Genomic DNA, 19522 nt, shown 5'->3' with positions numbered 1-19522 from the left:
AGCAGGGGAGGTAATGCTCAGGGGCAACCAAGATAGGTTCACTGAGGACAGATCCTGCCTGACTAAACTGGTTTTCTTTTATGATCGGGTCACAAAGTCCCTGGACGAGGGTATTGAGGTGGATGTCGTCTTCCTGGACTTTAAGAAGGCCTTTGACACTGTTTCTCACCACATTCTCTTAAAAAAACTAGGTGACTGTGGCATTGATGCCTACACAGTCAGAAGGGTGGCAATTTGGCTAGACGGTAGTACCCAGAGAGTGGTGGTGGATGGGTCATTTTCAACCTGGAGGGGATGTGGGCAATCGAGTCCCCCAGAGCTCGGTCATGGAGCCTGTACTGTTCAACATCTTTATCAGTGATCTGGATGTGGGTGTGAAATTCACTGATGATACCAAGATATGGGGCAAGGTGGGCACACTGAAGGGGAGGAACAGAATCCAGCTAGATCTAGGCAGGTTACAGAGGTGGGCAGATGAGAATAGGATGGAATTCAATGCAGACAAGTGCAAGGTGCTGCATCTAGGGAGAAGGAACCAGCAACACACCTATAAGCTGGGGAACACCCTTCTTATCAACACAGTGGCAGAAAGGGATCTTGGAGTCATTGTTGACTCCAGAATGAACATAAGCTGCCAATGCGAGGAAGTGGTCAGTAAGGCTAACCGCAGCTTGTCTTGCATCTACAGATACATCACAAGTAGGTCCAGGGAGGTGATCCTCCCCCTCTATGCAGGTGTTGGTCAGGCCACAGTTGGAGAACTGCGTCCAGGAGGGCCACTGAACAAGGGGCAGTGGGTCAGGCCCTACAAAGAGAGGCTAAAGGGCTTGAATCTATTCAGCCTCCACAAGAGAAGTCTGCGAGGGGACATGGTGGCAGTTTACAAACTCATCAGAGGGGACCAGCAGAAATTGGGTGAGGCTCTGTTCCCCCAGGCACCACCGGGGGTTACTAGGAATAACGGCCATGAATTGTTAGAGAGAAGATTCAGGCTGGACATCAGGAGGCATTACTTTACGGTTAGAGCTGCCAGGCTCTGGAATGGACTCCCACGGGAGGTGATGCTCTCTCCTACCTTGGGGGTCTTCAAGAGGAGGCTGGATAGATATTTGATTGGGGTGTTATGACCCCAGCACTCGTTTCTGCCCGGGGCAGGGGGTTGGACCTGATGACCTGTTTAGGTCCCTTCTGACCCTAAGCACTATGAAAATATCATCTGCTTATAATACCCCCTCTGCTGCCTATACTAGACAGATGGGGAGATCCCTATGTGTAAGAATGAATGAAAACTGATTTGACATCAGCTCTAGAAAGACACAAAAACCAGGGGCAGACACTTTAACCTCCCTGGACATCCTGTTGCTGTTCTTAGGCAGCAAAACTTCAAAAACCGACTTGAATGGGATATTGAAGAACAAGAAATCCTTCACAGACTAGATTGTGTTATGTATGGTTTAAACAGGTATTACAGATTCTTATCCTATTACCTGGATTAGCTTTTGTGACCCCTTTTGTTCCTATGGGTTTATTACTTGTTTGCCTCTCCCAAGACTGCCCCCCCTCCCTGTCTCCCTCCCTCCCTTTCTGCCTTTTGTATTCAAATCACCCTCTCCATTTTATACACTGCTCTGTGCATGTCATTTCACAACATTTGATAAGCTGAGCTTGGACTCACGAAAGCTTATACTATGTATCTGATTTAGTTAGTCTATAAAGTACAAATTACTCTGCTTTTTTATACTTTCATCATTTCTCTACTGAATTTCATCTTTGCTATTTATAGGATTGGCTAAAGTTAGTTTACACCCTAGTAAAACGTCAGATACATATGAAAATGAAGACACCACTGCATATGCTGTCACATCTCTGCTCAAAGTTAAGTGTTTCCAGCCAAGCTCTGTGGACAAAGAAAGAAACTCATCTACACGCAATAAAAATCATGGAGCTCAGAGCAATATGGTTGTAGGTGTGGCCGTCTTTCATCTAATACAAGAAAAAAACAGTAAAAGTGATGGTAAACAACATCAGCACAAAGATTTTTATATAAATATATAAGGTCAAGCCAGATTTTCTTTCCTAAAATGCAAAGCAAACTATGGTAGGAATTCAAACAAAGCAATCTATGGTAGGAATTCAAACATGAGTCTTCAAACTGTTTTCAGAGAGGTTCTTCCAGGATTGATGAATACTCTAGCACAATGGCAATGCCTCAGCACTGCGGGCTGCCATAAGACCCTTTTTACGGGTGCTGGGGGTTCAATATTAGCACTGTTAGGTGTTCAAACAGCTTCACATAAACCCAGAGATTTCAAGTAGGAATCCAGTGTCAAAAACATTCTGACCTGTTGTGGTTTTTCCAAGTTTTTTGCAATAGAAGAATTGCTCTTTTTTTCCCGTAGGAAAAATAATAACTGAAAGCTAAGAGCTGGCATTTTCCAATGGGTGCTTTGAGTCTCTAGTGCAGAGCTTTCCAAACTGTGTGCCGCGACACATTAGTGTGTCGGCGGCAGTGTGTAGGTGTGTCGCGCGAAATGCAGAAAATTTTGCGGAAGGGCACTGCGGAGCTCCCTTACTCACGTCTGCTTCCCTTGGCCCCTCCCCCGGAACTGAATTACTGTGTCGCAAAATGATGCATGTCTAAAAAGTGTGTCACCAACATGAAAAGTTTGGAAAGCTCTGCTCTAGTGGATCACTTGGGCAGATGCTTATCTGCTCCCAAATGGTCAATGAACATTTTAATTGTTCATCAGCTATTCCAAGGATTTACCCAACTATAGACTTATTTTCCTTAGAGGTAAATGAGAAATCCAAAATCTTTTGCTTGAGTGAAGTCAGCAGTTGGGGTCTGTACCAAATGCTTTTCTAATTCTGTGGTTAGGAGGGCTAATGTATATATAACCACCAATTTCCTTGATCCCAAGAATTTTAAGAAAGATCAAATAGAATTAGGCAATGATCATATTTGCTTTCTCCTTGGCTCAAATATTTTGTTCCTATATCTTTTAAGACCATCTCTTGAAATTCCAAATTCCACTATCTCTAACCTATTTAATTTCTCAATATAGAAGAAACATATTTCACCCAGCTTTATGCTCCCAAAAAAGTGTGGTGTGGATGATCTCTATCTGAGTATTCATAATGAAAACTTGCTCCAGAGAGCAATAAAAATATTTTACTTAATGGAAGAAAAGATTCTGTTAAGAGCTACTACACACAAGGTCATATAGAAGAAAATTATGGCCTGTGCCCACAAGCATTGTATATCAGCACTTTTAACAAATGGTCCTTTTATTTTAGTCTCTCTATTTTCATTTAAACTCTTTGGTCTTTCTATATGCTTCAGAATGGCTCTTCTGGATGCTGTGTCTGTTTTTCATCTACATGCTGAGAATAACACAACATTTTCACGCCTTGCAGTGTCAATATTTTTAAAGGGATCATTACAGATGTTTCCTCTGATCAGAGAATTTCCTCCTTTGTGAGATTTAAACACAGAAGTAGCATGTCTTCTGAGTCCACCATTCGCAGCATTAGCCAAATGCCAGCTGCAACACCTTTCTGAGAGAGCCTCGTTATCCCATTGATACGTTGAATGCTGGGGATTTTAATGGCAGATGCACCATACGCACACATTTTCATAGAGGCAATGCCTCTTTTATGACTTGTTGTCATTTCATTTCAAAAGGTATAGTATCAGAATTACATAATTAGACAATTCATTTACCCACTTTCTTTCCTTGCTTCTCACCATTTTCTTACCTAAGCTTTGTATTAGTACAGATATGGCAAAGGCATTGTCTGTTTAATTGATATAAAATATTTGGAATATCAGCTAAAGTATTCATAGCTTATGCCCAGGAAATAGAAAGAAAAGCTCTTTTTTCCCAAGAATATCCAATTAGATATTCTTTGGAGACCAAATTGCCAAGCTATCACTCCCAGGCCTCAAGCTATCATGGCACTTTCATTTAGGATCCAGTCACACCTTTATGAATCATTGTGCTATAGAAAAGGCAGCAAGAGCTTATATTTGCTTTTGCCAAGTGGTTCTTTAATCCCAACTCTCATAAGACTGTGATATCTCACCTCCTTCTTGAGACCACTGCTTGGGAGTCCCTAGAAGTAGAATACTTACAGACAACCACTCAAAGCAAAGGAGTTTTCCAAGTTACAGTATCCAGTGATCTTCAAAATGTGTTGCCTATGTGTTCCATCTTCCTAATATCCAGGTCCACTTTCTGGATTTTGTTTACTGAAGAAAATTAATGGTATTTGGTCAGATCCTCCATTTTAATGTTCTCAGGATGGCAGACATGAGAGCAGCTAGGGTGCAGGTATGGACCAGTGGGCATGGCTGATAAAAACATTCTGATCTGTAGGGATGTAGAAGCATGCAGGAATGGAACGTACATGGACAGCACATCTCAGAGAACTCCAGTTAGTTTAAGTAATCTCCTTTTTACAGGAGTGGAGTGCAGGATTGAAACTTAAGGGTTTGCACATTACTGACAACCACTAAGCCAGTTGCTTCCAGTCTAACCTGCCTGATGCTGTGCCAGCTATCATTGCTATGTGGTTTCTGGACATTTAACAAGTAGGTTGTTACTAGCATGGAGACCTTGGACGCTGAGACTAGACAGTGTAACAATAGGATGCTTGGAGAGTAGGATGGCACTGAGATACAGATGTGGAAACTAAGGTTTTGTAGACAATGGTACTACTTGTGAATAAAGGATTCAGGACCAGCTGTGCTGTCTAAAACCTAGCTAATCTGGCCAATTGCCAGAAGGAATCTTGGAAGGAATGGTGGGCCAGTTGATTAGGCAGTTATTCTAATGGAAATTTACAGTGGTGTCGCATGGGTCTCCAGTGCCTGGGGGCCAATGCTTCCATTTGCACGGTGTCGCATGGGTCTCCAGTGCCTGGGGGCGAATGCTTCCATTTGCCCCCCCCTGCCCACAGCCGATCACTGAGTGGGGGAGGGAGGGTTCTCCCAGTAGCAGATCCCCGAGCCTGATAACTCCAGGCTGGCACCCAGAGGCGTGGCCCCTTCCCACCCCTCGTCACTATGCTACTGGAAATTTATATCGACATTTTTAAATTTAGGAAAGTAAACTGTAGCTGTATATTTCCTTTTCATTTTTAACTTCTGTTTTCTAGAATGACTACTAAGATCAGGAAGGACATACTCTGTAGGACCAAAGTAATTATCTCTGCTACTGGTATATTTTAATGGCAGGAAATGGATTTGTGAAACAGTTATGGAAGCCATTTCAGTTTTTATCTGTGTACTATTTCTTTCTCTTAGAACATTAATAGCATTTGAGATGCTATAGATCTTCATCAAGGATTCTGTTGTGAGATCTGTTTGTTGTATTTTCTTAAAAAGTATATACCTCTTACTAAATGGTCTTATGTCATGGATACATTAATTAGCATGATGAAAACAGGAGTTGGTGGCTGGTGTAGAACAATGCAATGTAACAGCTAACCTCACACAGCTCTGAGAGCTGTGACCTGACATCAGCAGGATGTACTCCTTCCTCCTGAAGCCGTTTGAAACATCTGCAGTCAAACACGCAGATGTCTGATCAGTTTCTTCAGTCATCTATAGACTCACTGGGTGCGTCTACACATGCATTTGATCTGGGATCAATTTACTCATGAGTAAACTTGGAAAGTAAATGCTTCTGGACAGGCATCTGCACATGCAGGAAGTTGTTGCTTTAAGGGCCACAAACCTGTTCTGCTTCCCGGGGCCCCGGAAATGGGCCCCTGCCACCACCAGGGGGAGCTGTAGCCGCCCCCCTGCATGTGCACACCCCCCCCCCCTGCTTCTGCTAGCCCAGGGGTTGGCAGGGAGCACCAGGGGCTGGGATATTACACCCTTTCCCCAGGGCCTGCCTTCTGCCAGGGTGGGGACAATGTCCCCCTGCTCCGGAAGCAGGGAGCTCCTGACCACAACTCCCCAATCAGGGGCAGGGGACTTGGAAAAAGCTGCAGGAGAAGGGCAGGCCCCAGGCTCCTGCCCTGATCCACCGGTGGGCCAGCTAGCAGCTACCTCGCTGCTAGCAGCTCCACCAGCAAATCGGGAACCCCATCCCTGAAGCTCTTTCCAAGACCTGTGCCTTGATCACCCAATTGGGGCATGGGGCTGGGACCTGCCCCTGACCAGAACAGTTCCCAGCTCCTGCTCCACAATTGTGGGGTGGTAGCTGGGGAGCTTGTTCCCTGCTCAACTCCATGAGCACAGAGCTGGGTGGGGAATAGGCTCCCCAGCCCCCCACCAGGGAACTCCCAGCACCAGCTCTGCAACTGTGGAGTCACTGCTGGGAGATAAGGATCTCCATGGTCTCAGGCTGGGAGATCCTTATCTCCCAGTGCCAGCTCTGTGGTTGCAAGGCTGGCATTGGAAAATAAAGGTCTCCCAGATCCCTGTTCCCTGATTCTGATGGTGAAGTAGGAGCTGGGAGATAAGTATCTTCCAACCCCCACTCCCAACTGTGATCTTGGAGCAGGGGGCCTGGAGCTCCCTGCTGCCATGGCAGGGGGGCATAGTCCCATCCCAGGCTCCAGTGGCAGAACCCACCACAGTAGCAGGCAGCTTCTAGGGATAGGGAGCAATCTCCCACCACCTGGTGGCCTCTACATGACTACTACTGTGCCGTTACTAATCAAAAGTAAATTTGCTACTTGTATTTGCAGGTAGCAAATTCACTTGTGATTAGCGAGGTTTACTGTGCAGTAAGCATGTGTATGTGTGGATGCACATGCCTACTGCACAGTAAACTACACTTCTGCGCAGTAAAGCATCTCATATAGTTGTGCCCACTGAACTCCCTACTTACTGGAATACTGTCATTCTTCTATTGAGGTACTGCTGCTGATGCCACTGCCAGTGAACATCTAACCACAACCATAAACAATAAGTGATACCTGAGAAATTAGAAACGCTATGTAGGTGAGGGTGACATCAGAAAGTATTTTCCCATAATGATCTCAAAAACAAAGATATTCACTAAATCGAAGCTAAATTAGATGGAAAAGACATATTAGACAGAAACCTAGGGTCTAATTTTGTCATCCTCAAATTTACGTGATAAGAACAAGTTAGATCCAACCTCTATGGATCTGTTCCCATTGAGGTCAATAGCAAAACTCATTGATTTCAGCCCTTCCTCCAATGGACAGTCCCTCTGAAATACTCCCTTGAATAGGAATGGAAGAAATGAGCCTTTGAAATATTCAAATTTACCTAGAGAGGTGTGGCGGTTTCTGGATTAATCAGGTCTGGCTTGGGAGTCAGTTAGGACTCAATTCTCCCTTTGTCTAGCCATGCTGCTTTGGGTACGTTATCTTACATCTGTGTTTCCTCCTCTATAAATAAAAAAGAGCTAATATTCTTAAGGCACATACTGGGGTGCTGTAAAAATTTGTTTCTATTCATAAAGTACTTGGATCATATAATATGCTATTATGAGTGCTGAGTCTTACTAGAAGGGATCTGACTCAAAAGATTATTTGTATTCATTTCAGTGGGAACAGGATCAGACCACAGAGCTTGGACCTAGTTTGTTGTTAGATGTATGAATAATGCAACAAAGGCATTTGGAGGAGTAACAGAATCTTAGTTTTTGTTTTGGGGGGGCTTGGGGGTTTGTTTTTAGTATCAGTAAATGTAATATATTGTAAATTAAAACAGGAAAAGCCTAGGTTTAAATGCAGTGACATATATAAATAAAAGGCAAGGTTTAAAAGCATTTAGGAAGGACTGAATTTAAATAATAAAACATAAAAGAAAAAAATTATATACTAGAACTAACAACTTATCAAACTTCAGAGCACTATTGCCCTTACGCTACAAGATGTCCACGTTTCACATTGTGCTCTGTGCAGAGTCCTGGTGAAGTAAACAAGACCACAGTGCATGGAAGAAAATGTGGCCTGGAAGATCAGGGGATTTTGAATATGCTGTATTCCATTCTGCTCTTTGCCTAATGTTTGTCTCTCTAGATGGGAAGCCTTTTGGGAACCAAAAGTAAATACTTGAGTTGTTCCCTTTCTTTGTGTTTATACAATACCTAGGCTGCAAACAAATATCACATGTATTCCAAGATAAGCCATTTTATCCTGGGACAAAGTACAGTTGTACAGATGACTGTCTGTTGTCCTGGGATAAATCCTAATAAAGTTCCCTGGATAAGAGGTAGTAACAGTCTATCCTGGGTTATTGTGAAGTACATCAGTACAATTATCTTGGAATTGCATTACTGAATCAATAGCAGAAAAGTAGCACTGTATTCAGCCACTCACTAAACCCTGATTAGAAGAGTGATATGTGTACATGCCAATGAGTATGTACCCCACAAAGGGGGACCTTGTGACCATCTATAAACTCACTAGGGGGGACCAGAAGGGTTTGGGGGAGACCTTGTTTCCCCTAGCGCCCCCCAGGATAACAAGGAATAATGGCCACAAGTTGTTGGAGAGTAGGTTTAGATTAGACATCTGTAGGAACTACTTCACAGTTAGGGCGGCTAGGATCTGGAACCAACTTCCAAGGGAAGTGGTGCTAGCTCCTACCCTGGGGGTCTTTAAGAGGCAGCTCGAAGCCTACCTGGCTGGGGTCACTTGAGCCCAGTTTCCCTCCTGCCCAGGCAGGGGGTCGGACTTGAAGATCTACAAGATCCCTTCCGACCCTACTTCTATGATTCTATGAATCTTGCATTATTTTTGTTCCAGGACAAACAGGCATAATTGATTCAGGGGCACATGTAATATCTGTTCTGAACCCTAGTGTAACATGACCCCCCCCGCCTCTCCTCACCTCTGCTTCTTGACTAAGGCCTTTGAGCACTCTCACAATTAAGATCATGATCATAATTATTTAAACCAGGGGCTTTCAACCTTTTTAGATCAGTGTACCCCTGGAGGCCGGATGTGGAGTGCGGACAGGAGGGGTGTGCGCAGCCAGAAATGGAGCAGTGGTGGGTGCTGCATGCAAGCTTGCCTCACCCCCGTGTCCAGCCATGCAGGCTGCGCCTGCGCAGCAGCGCGCAATGGTACACATACCCCCGGTTGACAACCCCTGATGTAAACCAACTGTGTATTTTATAAAATATTAAGACAAGTCTGAAGAGCATTCAAGCCTTTATCCGTCAATTGACACAGTTATCTGCAGGTTCAGGCTCAACATGTTGACTATGCTACCCACAAAAGAGGATGCAGAAGGTAATGAAGGTCAATGGTGTGACCTTTTGTGAATGTAGATCACAAACATGCTGGACTACATTCTGCTTGTTCAGCACAACAAATTCTGTGCAGTATCAAGTCCTGTTTAAGAAGTACATAGGATATATTAGGCTGGCCCTTTGCATAACAATGAATTTCATTACATCATTATCCACAAGAATGGGAAGCAAAATTTGGCCCATAAAGCTCTTCAGATTTCAGTTGCCTTGTTACACTTTGGAATAGTCACTAAAAAATCTAACAGCTCTTTAAAACAAACTGAATTTCTGATACATGGATGGTGACAAATGCTGGGAACAGGAAAAAAAGCATCCTGATGAAATAATGACAAGTTACTTAAACCTTTGTATTTCATAATAGACATTTCAGGACGTAAACGTTGAAAATTTGAACTTTATTTTTGTAAAAATTAAAGGTATCACTAGTAACATTTATTTATTAGCTGCAAAATTAACTGATAACTCATGTTTCCATAAAATACAGTTTTGTGTTGAACAGGTGTAACTGAGTTTTATTACTTATAGTTTTATGTAGCTAGAGGAATATATGGACTAATGTATATAAAGCCATATGTACATTTAAAGGTACCAGGAATTTATTTTTTCAGAAGATGGTAAAATGAACTGGCTAACCATTTCACTTATGATGTCCTCTCACACCTGTCATGAAATATGGTGTGATAATATGTGCTGCACATTAATATTTTACTTCTTAAAACCTGAAGAAATTACTGTTTAGATCGTTTATTTCCAGTGATGTGTATTTTCAGTGATTCACTGCAGTCAAGAGCTGACAAATGGTATGAAGTTCAAAGCATACATATACATTAGTTGGTTTTTAACATAGGTGCATTCACCTACCTGTTAGATGTTTATAACTGCATGAGTGCTTTATATGAAAAGATAATGGCTTGCTATCATCAAAGAAATACCAAGCTAATCACTTTCTTTGCACAGTCCTGGACTGATTAGCCAGTATGGAAGTATAAACAATATTATGTTTGATCACTTGTGTATTTATTTTAAAGGACTGCAGGAAATCCTTTATTTTAAATAGTGAAATAGACATAGCAGTTGGGATTTTGCAATCTACTGATTAGAAATACTGGTATTCTAATCTCTTTTCTAAATGAGCATACCTTTTTCTTGGAGATTAAGACGATATCCAGCTAAAAAGACTGTATACCAAACATGAAGGATTATATTATCTATAATCTACATGTACTATCAGTGCTTTTTGACACCACTCTAAATCCTTTCTTCAAGATGGACAGATATTCTCTGTATCTGTTTAAATGGAGATTATGGGCCTGATCCTGAGAGGTGCTGAGAGCTTTCAATTTTCAGTTATTTCAGTAGCTATTGAGGACACTCAGCAGGCAACCGGACCTAATCCTGTGGCAAAAAGCAGTAATTGATCACTAGTTTAAAACAGAATTAGACACATGGAGATGAATTCAACAGTGCCATAATTTAGGCAAGCATTGTACTTTAGGCAAGTGGTTTTTGTTCCCTGCTTTCTTTGACCATTGTAGCAATACTGTAACTGCAAAGTAAACAAGGTGTATATCGGGAGACAATTTTTTAGAAAGGAAAGTTGACCATTAGCAAATGTAATGCTGTGAAAAGCTCCCCCCCAAAAAATCACTGAAAGCTGAAGTCCCTTAGCCATCTACAGAATGGGTATAGTACAGACATATCTATTTAAACTTCACTGTTAATATGCTTCAGACTTAAACCTAGGTGATCACAAGTATGGTGAGGCATTGGCTCAGTCTTCAATGTCTGATCCATCCTTAGCCTTTCTACAGGGAGTATCATTAAATGTGCCAATTAGTGTCAAATGCAATAATGACTTTTTACTGAGAGGTGAGGCTTTTTTGTGATATCTTTTATTGGACTAAAGTAACTGTACAGTTGGAAGAGCTCTTGGAAAAGCTTTCAGGCATCAAGTGCCCTTCCTCAGGTCACTAAGGACATCTATTCATTAGGAATTGGAGTAAACCTTCATTTCATTTCATGGAGACTGCATTGATCACCAACTGGTATGGAATTGCAACTGCTGTCAGTCTACTTTAGATCTGAATCACAATTTACAGGTGGATTCTAAACTTTTTCATTTTTATTTTCCTTTTTCTTTACCATCGCTGTGTCCTGATCTAAGTATTTTGGTATAGAAAATCTAGATGAGGAGAAAATATTGCAAAATATGGTGTATTAAGTGCTACTGTGTATTTTTCCCTGTTAATTTTTCATTTAAATCTGAAATAGGTACAAACAACATATTGATTTTTCTTTATTTTTTTAACAAGGCCAAATCAGTTCCATATTCAATTGGGCAAAGCCTAACAGTCAAGTTCCAAAATTTCACTGAGCAAAACTGAATCGTCAAGGCTGTGTGGCTCTGTCACTGGGCAACAGCATTCCCTCTAAGCTGCGCGGTGTGCGCAGCTGCACAGGTATGCCTAGCAGTGCGGCATGAGCACGGCTGCACACACTGCATAGCTTAGAGGGAACGCTGCTGGACAAGCATTCTCCTTCCCAGACCCATTGGTCTCAGGCTTCGGATACTCCCCAAATTCAGGCAGGCATCCTACATACAAGCCACAGGCCTGAGGGCCTTGAGGTTCAGGTGCCCGCAGCCTTGCTTGATCTTAGCCAGAAGGCTGAATTGCTTCCACTAGAAAAACTGTGCCTCTTCCAAGACTTCTTTTTCAGCTGATCAGGCTTTTAAATAACTGTGAAAAGAAGGTAGCAAGATTGTACAAATCTGGGGCAGGCATTGCTCTCTCAGGCTACAAGCAAAGACTGGTTTATCTAAGGTCTGATTGTCCCAGGCTTGACTCATGTGGGGCAGTCTTTTGTCATGCATCTCAAATGGCAGTTAACTGGAATTAGCTCCAGTTGTCCCAGAAAAAGTGTTATCTCACTACATCACAACACTGGTGCAAAAGTTGGAGAGGCCAACTTGGAGGGGTCATGGTCTTCTTGACCTGCTGGTCACAAACAGAGAAGAATTGGCGGGGAATGTAGAAGTAGATGACAACTTGGATAGCAGCGACCATGAGATGATTTGAGTTCAGGATCCTCAGGAAAAGAAGAAAGGAGAGCAGGGGAGTAAGGACCCTGGGCTTCAGAAAAGCAGATTTCAGACTCACTCAGGGAACTAATGGGCAGGATCCCTGGGAGGCCAATCTGAGGGGAAAAGACAACCAGCTCTCCTGGACTCATGTTAAAAAAAAAACCCCCAACTGAGGGTGTAGGAACAAGCCATCCCAGTGCACAGGAAGACTAGCAAGTGTAGCAGAAGACCAGTTTGGCTTAGCAGGGAATTCTTCAGTTGCCTAAAACATGAAAAGTAAGCTTACAAGAAGTGGAAACTTGGACAAATGACTAGGGAGGAGTATAAGTGTATTGCTTGGGCATGAAGGGATGAAATCAGGAAGACCAAAGTGCAATTGGGAGTTGCAGGTAGCAAGGGATGTGAAGGTTAACAAGGAGAGTTTCTACAAGTATGTCAGGAACAAGAGGAAGGTCAGGGAAAGTGTATATCCCTTACTGTAGCTTAGTGACAGATGATGTGGAAAAGACTGAAGTACTTAATGCCTTTTTCACATCAGTCTTCACAGGCAAGGCCAGCTCGCAGATTATTGCACCTGGCAGCACAGTTTGGGGAGGAGTTGAGCAGCTGTGGTGAAAGAACAGATTGGGGACTATTTAGAAAAACTAGATGTATGTAAATCCATGGAGCTGGATGCAATGCACCCAAGGGTGCTGAGGAAGTTGGTCAGTGTGACTGAAGAGTCACTGGCCATTATCTTTGAAAACTCATAGTGATTGGGAGAGGTTTCAGATGTTTGAAAAAGGGCAAATATAGTGCCCATCTTTAAGGATGAAAAGGAGGAAGTCAGTCTCCCTCACCTCAGTCCCTGGAAAAATCATGGAGCAGGTCTTCAAGAAATCAATTTCTAAGTACTTGGAGGAGAAAGTGGTAATTAAGAACAGTCAGCAGGGATTCACCAAGGGCAAGACATGCCCTGACCAACCTGATTGCCTTCTATGATGAAACGACTGGCTCTGTGGAGGCATGGAGAGCAGTGGACGTGATATACCTTGACTTCAGCAAGGCTTTTGATACATCTCCCACACCATTCTTGCAAGCAAGCTAAGGAAGTCTGGAGTGGATGAATGGACTGTAAAGTGGATAGAAAACTGGATGAATTATTAAGCTCAGAAGGTACTAATCAATGGCTCAGCATCTAGTTGGCATCTGGTATCAAGTGGAATGCACCAGGGGTTGGGCCTGGGGCTGGTTCTGTTCAATATCTTCAACAATAACCTGGAATATGGAATGCAGTGCACCCTCAGCAAGTTTACAGATGACACCTAGCTGGGGGGGGAGGGGCAGGGGAGTAGTGGATATGCTGGAGAGTGTGGCAAGGATTCAGAAAGACCTTGACAAATTGGAGATTGGAGGACTGAACCAAAGGAAATCTCATGAGGTTCAATCAAGGTAAGTGCGAAGTCCTGCACTTAGGAGAGAACAATCCCATGTACTGGTACAGGCTGGAGACTGAATGGCTAAATAACAGCTGTGCAGAAAAGGCCCTGGGAGTTGCAGTGGACAATAAGCTAAATATGAGCCAACAGCTGTGCCATTGTTGCAAAAAAAAAAAAAAAAAAAAAAAAAAACAACCCAAAAAACTAATGGCAGCCTTCAACTACCTGAAAGGGGGTTCCAAAGAGGATAGAACTAGACTGTTCTCAGTGGTGGCAGATGACAGAGCATGAAGCAATGGTCCCAAGTTGCAGCAAGGGAAGTTTAGGTTAGATATTAGGAAAAACTTTCTCATTACGAGGGTAGTAAAGCACTGTAACTTTACCCAGAGAGGTTGTGGAATCTCCATTCTTAGAGGTTTTTAAGATCCAGCTGAACAAAGCCTTAGCTGGGATGATCTAGTTGGAGATGGTCCTGCTTTGAGCAGGGGGTTGGACTAGATGACCTCCTGAGGTTCCTTCCAGTCCTAATTTTCTATGATTCTGTGATGCTTCAGGTGGGACAGTGGGCTTGTATTAATCTTAGGATAAAAGTTGTTTTTTGCGGGGAGGAGGGGTAGAATTGATTACTTATTTTTAGCCTCAGGTAGAAGGATAGGAGTCACCAGCACAAGAGTTAATAAGGTGATATGAGGTCTCCATATGGATGGCCCTAGGCCCGTAGGGACACTAAGGCCTTCACAGAGCATGGAGGTGTCTTCTGCATTCTGTTTGCCAAGGAGCTATCTCCATCGCCTGAGAAAATGATTGGTGGCTATTTGTGAGAGGAACCTCACAATGATTTTGTGTTTTGAACTCCATCACACTGTTTTTTTTCTGATCAAGTTTTAGGTATGCTACGCCACTCATCTTCAAAAATACCAGGGGCTAACTTTTTTAGGCAGATGTACCACAAATTAGTTCCACACCCTCCCAGTCCCCTTCTCCTGCCAGATTTGTTCCTGTTTTCTGCTTTCTGCCCTTTGCTCCCTGCCCACTCTGCTGCTTTTTTCTGCTTCCTGCCCTATCTACTGTTGTGTTGCCCCCTCCCTGATTTGTTGTGTGCCACACACACAACCCCTCATGACACTTGTGTGCAGCAGGTTGGCCACCCCTGTTTAAAATGTAGGCCCTAATTCTGCTTGCCTTACTCACGTGAATAATTCTTTAAGCAAGAAGTCCATGGGCTCCAAGCGGATTACCTGAGGAGGGAAAGCAAACAGGATTTGGCTTCAGATTTCCCAGTAACTGAGTGTGATTAATAATAAGAAAATTCAAGAGAAATCATATTGCAAGTATCACAAAAACCAAAAATCAAAATAAAATCTGTAAACAAGAGTTTTCACTCTAAGATGTGTTATAGAAATTTAGGATGTTCTTTTGGGAGGATTTTAAAGGTTCTATTAGTTGCACTTAAAGCCTGCAAAGAGAAATTGTTTAATACATTAAACTATATGTTATTGGGACTAGAGGATAACACATCCTTTTTTTAAAATACAAATGATCAAGAACAGCTTTTCCATCCTATTAAGTTCTTTTTTAAACTGGATCCTTTCTTATGATTTTCTAAAAATGTAATTACATATTTCTGGCTGGCATTTCTAAAGACTGTCTTTATAATTCTGATACATTAAATAAATTGAACTGAATCAGCACAAACATTTTGATGAAGGCCTGAGGGGCAGGTCAGATAGATCTGAGCCAAATGGATCTAACTGTGCCTCTTAGAATACAGATTCAATTCTGTTCCCGCTGAAAAGAATTGGAGTTTGACTATTGATTTCCCTTGAATCAGATCATTAGTCATTAGTTTCTTTATATATATACGTGTGTGTGTGTGTTTTATGTATGTATATATGGAGAGGCTAGGCTGGAGAGAAGGCTGTACTCAATAAAACGCCCACTGGCTTCTCATTAACTGTAGCAAACAAATTCTAGTTTTGTTACCTTCTTTGAAAAATATCAATAATAGCCCAATACTTGTGTACTTTGAGAGTGCATCGGGAATACATGATTTAGCCCAAGTATTGAGATAGTTTGTAATCAGGAATTTTGTCTCAGTAACAGTGAAATTATTTATTCTGTAAGATTTTCAATATTTTGGCTGTATAAGTAGTGAAAGCTCTGGAAGGATCAATTTTTCCTCAAAAACCTTGCCCTCTCTTTAATTTTACACTAAAACATAAATGCTACAGTAAAATGTGTCATTTTTCATTAATAACTTCTGAATATTCTCCACTTTTGAAAACTACCTTTAGGTAATGGCTTATAAAATAAATGAAATTCCACTTTAAGATGAAAAAAATAAAAACAAGGCTGCATTCTTCAACATTTTTATAAATACCGATAATCCTTTCTTATGCAGGCACTCTGATTAACATAAGGCCAGTAACTTCATGTGAGTAATGACTCCAAAATAAGAAACATTTTAAAGGTAACCTCCTTTCTCTTTTTGTTTATAAGTGTTTTGACAATTTCCTGGCAAAAGCACATTTATTTAAAAAGGACTAATCATGAACTTTGTTGAAGTTGGTAAGATCTTTGCTTATAGATATGGGGGAAAAACCCCCAGCACTTTACTTTCAACTCAGCATGCCTCTGCACCCAGTGCAGTGCATGCTCAGAAAAGGATTCGCATCAGTTTGACCCGGCTCCCCAGCATCTGTATAACTCTCGCTTTTCAGTGGGGCTTTTGGCACTTTTATCTAATAGTTGATTGAATCAACTGATTGAATCAGCTATTAGATAAAAGTGTCAAAAAGCCCCACTGAAGTGTGTGAGCTATACAGATGCTGGGGAGCCGGGTCAAATTGATTCCTCTTCCGGTAAAGTGCTGTTTGTTTTTTCCACGTCTGTCAGCGCCCTTTGGGCTTAAGCCTTTCCTGAAGAAATTTATTTTCTTCTTTTCTTTTACATTCTCTGTAAACTTACCTCTTCTTAGGATCTGTCCTACCCGTCTAAAAACAATCTGCTCCCTTTCCCTTGATTTCCGTCAGAGTAGCATCAGGCCTTTAGTGAGGTATTATGATCTTGTTCTTAATTGCAGGAACTTGTGATATATTCCATTTTTAGCACTGTCAGATATGTAATATTTAAAACTATTACAAATCCTTCTAATAAATACTTGAAAGAAAAATGGTTTTTGAATTATACCCCTGAAGTATTCAAACCAGGTTTCTTTCTTGTGTTTGAAATCCTGTGCTCAGCTTAAGCTTTTAAGACAATCCATGTTTCTAAGGCTGTTCTGTATTTTTTAAGCACTTGTTCTACAAGTTCCTGATTCTGAGAGAGAATTAAGACCAGGACTGGTCCTTAAAACTGTATTTGGAAGTGCCAGATACTTTGTTCCAGATAATTAATATATGCAATTTGTATATCAGTGGGGACCAACCTTTTTGGCAAGTATGCCACAAATTACCCCTGCAGAGCGCAATCCCCTTCCCATGACAGATCTGCTGCTCTGCTTTCTTCTTCCTGTCTTATCTGCTGCTGTCCTGCCTGTCTCCTCCCTGATCTCCTGTGTCACACAGAGGGGCTGCCTGTGCCACTCCTGGCACACGTCACAGGCTGGCCACCTCTGTTGTACATAATACATGTTTACATGCCCCTGACTAATACTATATACACTCTGGAGTTATTTCTTTCACTGCTGTTTCTTTGTTTTACATACTCCAATAGCTCTTCTACTGATGTCATAATTCATGAGTTCAGAGAAGCTGAGCAATTTGGTTTTTTGTTTTTCTTAAGTACTTTCCTTCAGCATATTTCAACTCTCCTTTTAAAGAATTCATTGCAAAAGCAATTTCACGTGAAAACCACTGGCAGAAGAAATGTCTTACCCAGTGGCTGACCTTTCATGGCATTTATCTTCACTCATGTGGGGTGCTGGAGTATCTTGACTTTTCCTCCTTTCTCCACTCATGGAGATAAAAGTCATGAAATTATACATGGTACAGATACCGAAATACCCACTCCCTCCCTTAAGACGGGTTGTAGAATGATACAGCCAATGCTTTATAATGTTCATGCATTTGGGATTTTTGATTATTGGAAAGTGGTTGATGATATAATTGGCTAGTGATTGAGCCACATCAAATTAAAGTCAAAAGACATTTTGCCACTGACTTCAGTGGGGCCAAGGTCTTTAGTGAAGAGAATTTTTGTAACATGTTTTGAAGAGCATTTCTCTAGTCCATGTAGTCAGAGTCTGGGAAATGAAAGATTGTACACAACTGCTAGAGGACACTAAAAGAATGGATCCAATACCACATTTCTTGTTCTCAGAATTATCATTGCCATCCATCAGAGTTCTGCAAGCACTATCAAGCCCAAAGCTACATTACTATTTGTGCGTATCCCGTGAGTGACATCATGCTTTTGGGACTCTGAACCATCTACAATGCACATGCACATGTTATGACGGTTTATAAAATGATAACACACCAATACTGAAGCAGTAAAGGTTGGGTTAAAACCAAAATCTGTGATAAGAACAAAGTCAAGTATTTTCCTCTACATGTGCAATTAGTATGTTATCGAAACACTTGTGATGTCTCGGACTTTCTTTTCTCATCTGTACATTTCATCTTATTCCACTCTTTTTCTTCAAAATGCATTTGGTCGTGACCCGATTTCTGTCTTCACTAAAGGATCAACTGGAAAGAGGAAACCTAGCTGAAAAAATGAATTCAAACTCAGAAAACACTCTCTGTTCATGACAAACAGATTTCATTAGCTTAATTTTGTTGACAGTATCAGAAAGCTAAGTCACCTTCTGGCAGTCATCCACTGCCAAGAAATGCCCTCGCCATTGGCATTATTGCTTAATTATAAACTTTAAAGCTAAAAGAAACAAGCAGATAAATAATTACCTTTTATGAGGTAAGGGTGGAACTGCAACTTATTAGCCATATGGTGTTCTTTCTGCATTACTGATCTTTTCCTTGCAGGTGAGGACCTGTACAGTAATCACCTGGACTGTGGTCTGACTGTTGGGTAAGGTTTACAATGCATGAAATAGGCATCTTGGATTGTAAAATCCTCCAGGCAAGGCCCATGTCTTTCTAGGTGTTTGTACAACAGCACTTAATATAATGGGAGCCCTAGTCCCAAACTGCCCCAGTGGAGGCTGGCAGAATGTGAACTCTGAATGGTAACAGCAGTTGGTGGAAGCGGGAAGGGGGCTGGTGGCATTCGCTTCTGTGGGGTTGACCGTTCAGGGGGCTGCTTCTCTATCCCCCTTCTGAACTGCACAGTCATCCCAGGCTCCTGCCTACAGCTGAGAGTCTTGCAGGATTGGCAAAAATGCCACAGCGGGTTAGGAGCGTTCCTCTCTCACTCTGTCCCCAGGCCTGAAGGAGAACCTGTGCTCTGCTCATACAGGAAATCTTAGCTTGTGCCTTTTGGGGCTTCAGTCTGCGAGGAGCAGGGTTGGGGGGACAGGCACACACTGAGTTCCTAGTGAGCTGAGGGGCAGAGAAGGCGCGTTGTTGGTGTAGCTGCAGGCCTGTGCCCCTCCAGTCCCCTGGAGAGAGACAGTGGAGAGGGAAAGGCCAGGAGGAGGTGGGGGGCTGCTCTGGGAGCTTCTGGGCCCTCCTCAGCGCCCGCTGCACGGAGCTGAAGCCGCGGGGCAGGGGGAGCCGCTGGCTCAGCTGCAGCTGCGGGCGACTCTGCCCCCTGCCCGCTCGGGCTCGGCGGCCGTGGCCAGGCTGGACACGGGCAGCACGAGGTCCTTG

The 19522-nt window shown here is 42.4% G+C and overlaps 1 long non-coding RNA gene across 4 annotated transcripts in view; it reads right to left on the bottom strand.

Moving 5' to 3' along the window:
• LOC112551855 overlaps positions 1-19508 on the bottom strand; it is a 52612-nt gene extending 33104 nt beyond the window's left edge. For 3 of the 4 annotated variants that reach the window (XR_003096177.1, XR_003096178.1, XR_003096175.1), the window contains exons 1-2: positions 18659-19508; positions 14943-14989 (exon numbers count right to left, since the gene is read on the bottom strand). This is a non-coding gene — a long non-coding RNA (uncharacterized LOC112551855). The remainder of the gene's footprint in view (positions 1-14942; positions 14990-18658) is intronic. The other variant, XR_003096179.1, reaches the window with a different exon arrangement.
• Positions 19509-19522: the final 14 nt, after the last annotated feature.

Source organism: Alligator sinensis, unplaced genomic scaffold, assembly GCF_000455745.1.
Source record: "Alligator sinensis unplaced genomic scaffold, ASM45574v1 scaffold60_1, whole genome shotgun sequence".
NCBI classification, from domain to species: Eukaryota; Metazoa; Chordata; order Crocodylia; family Alligatoridae; genus Alligator; species Alligator sinensis.
This window is presented reverse-complemented; position numbering and strand designations above follow the sequence as displayed.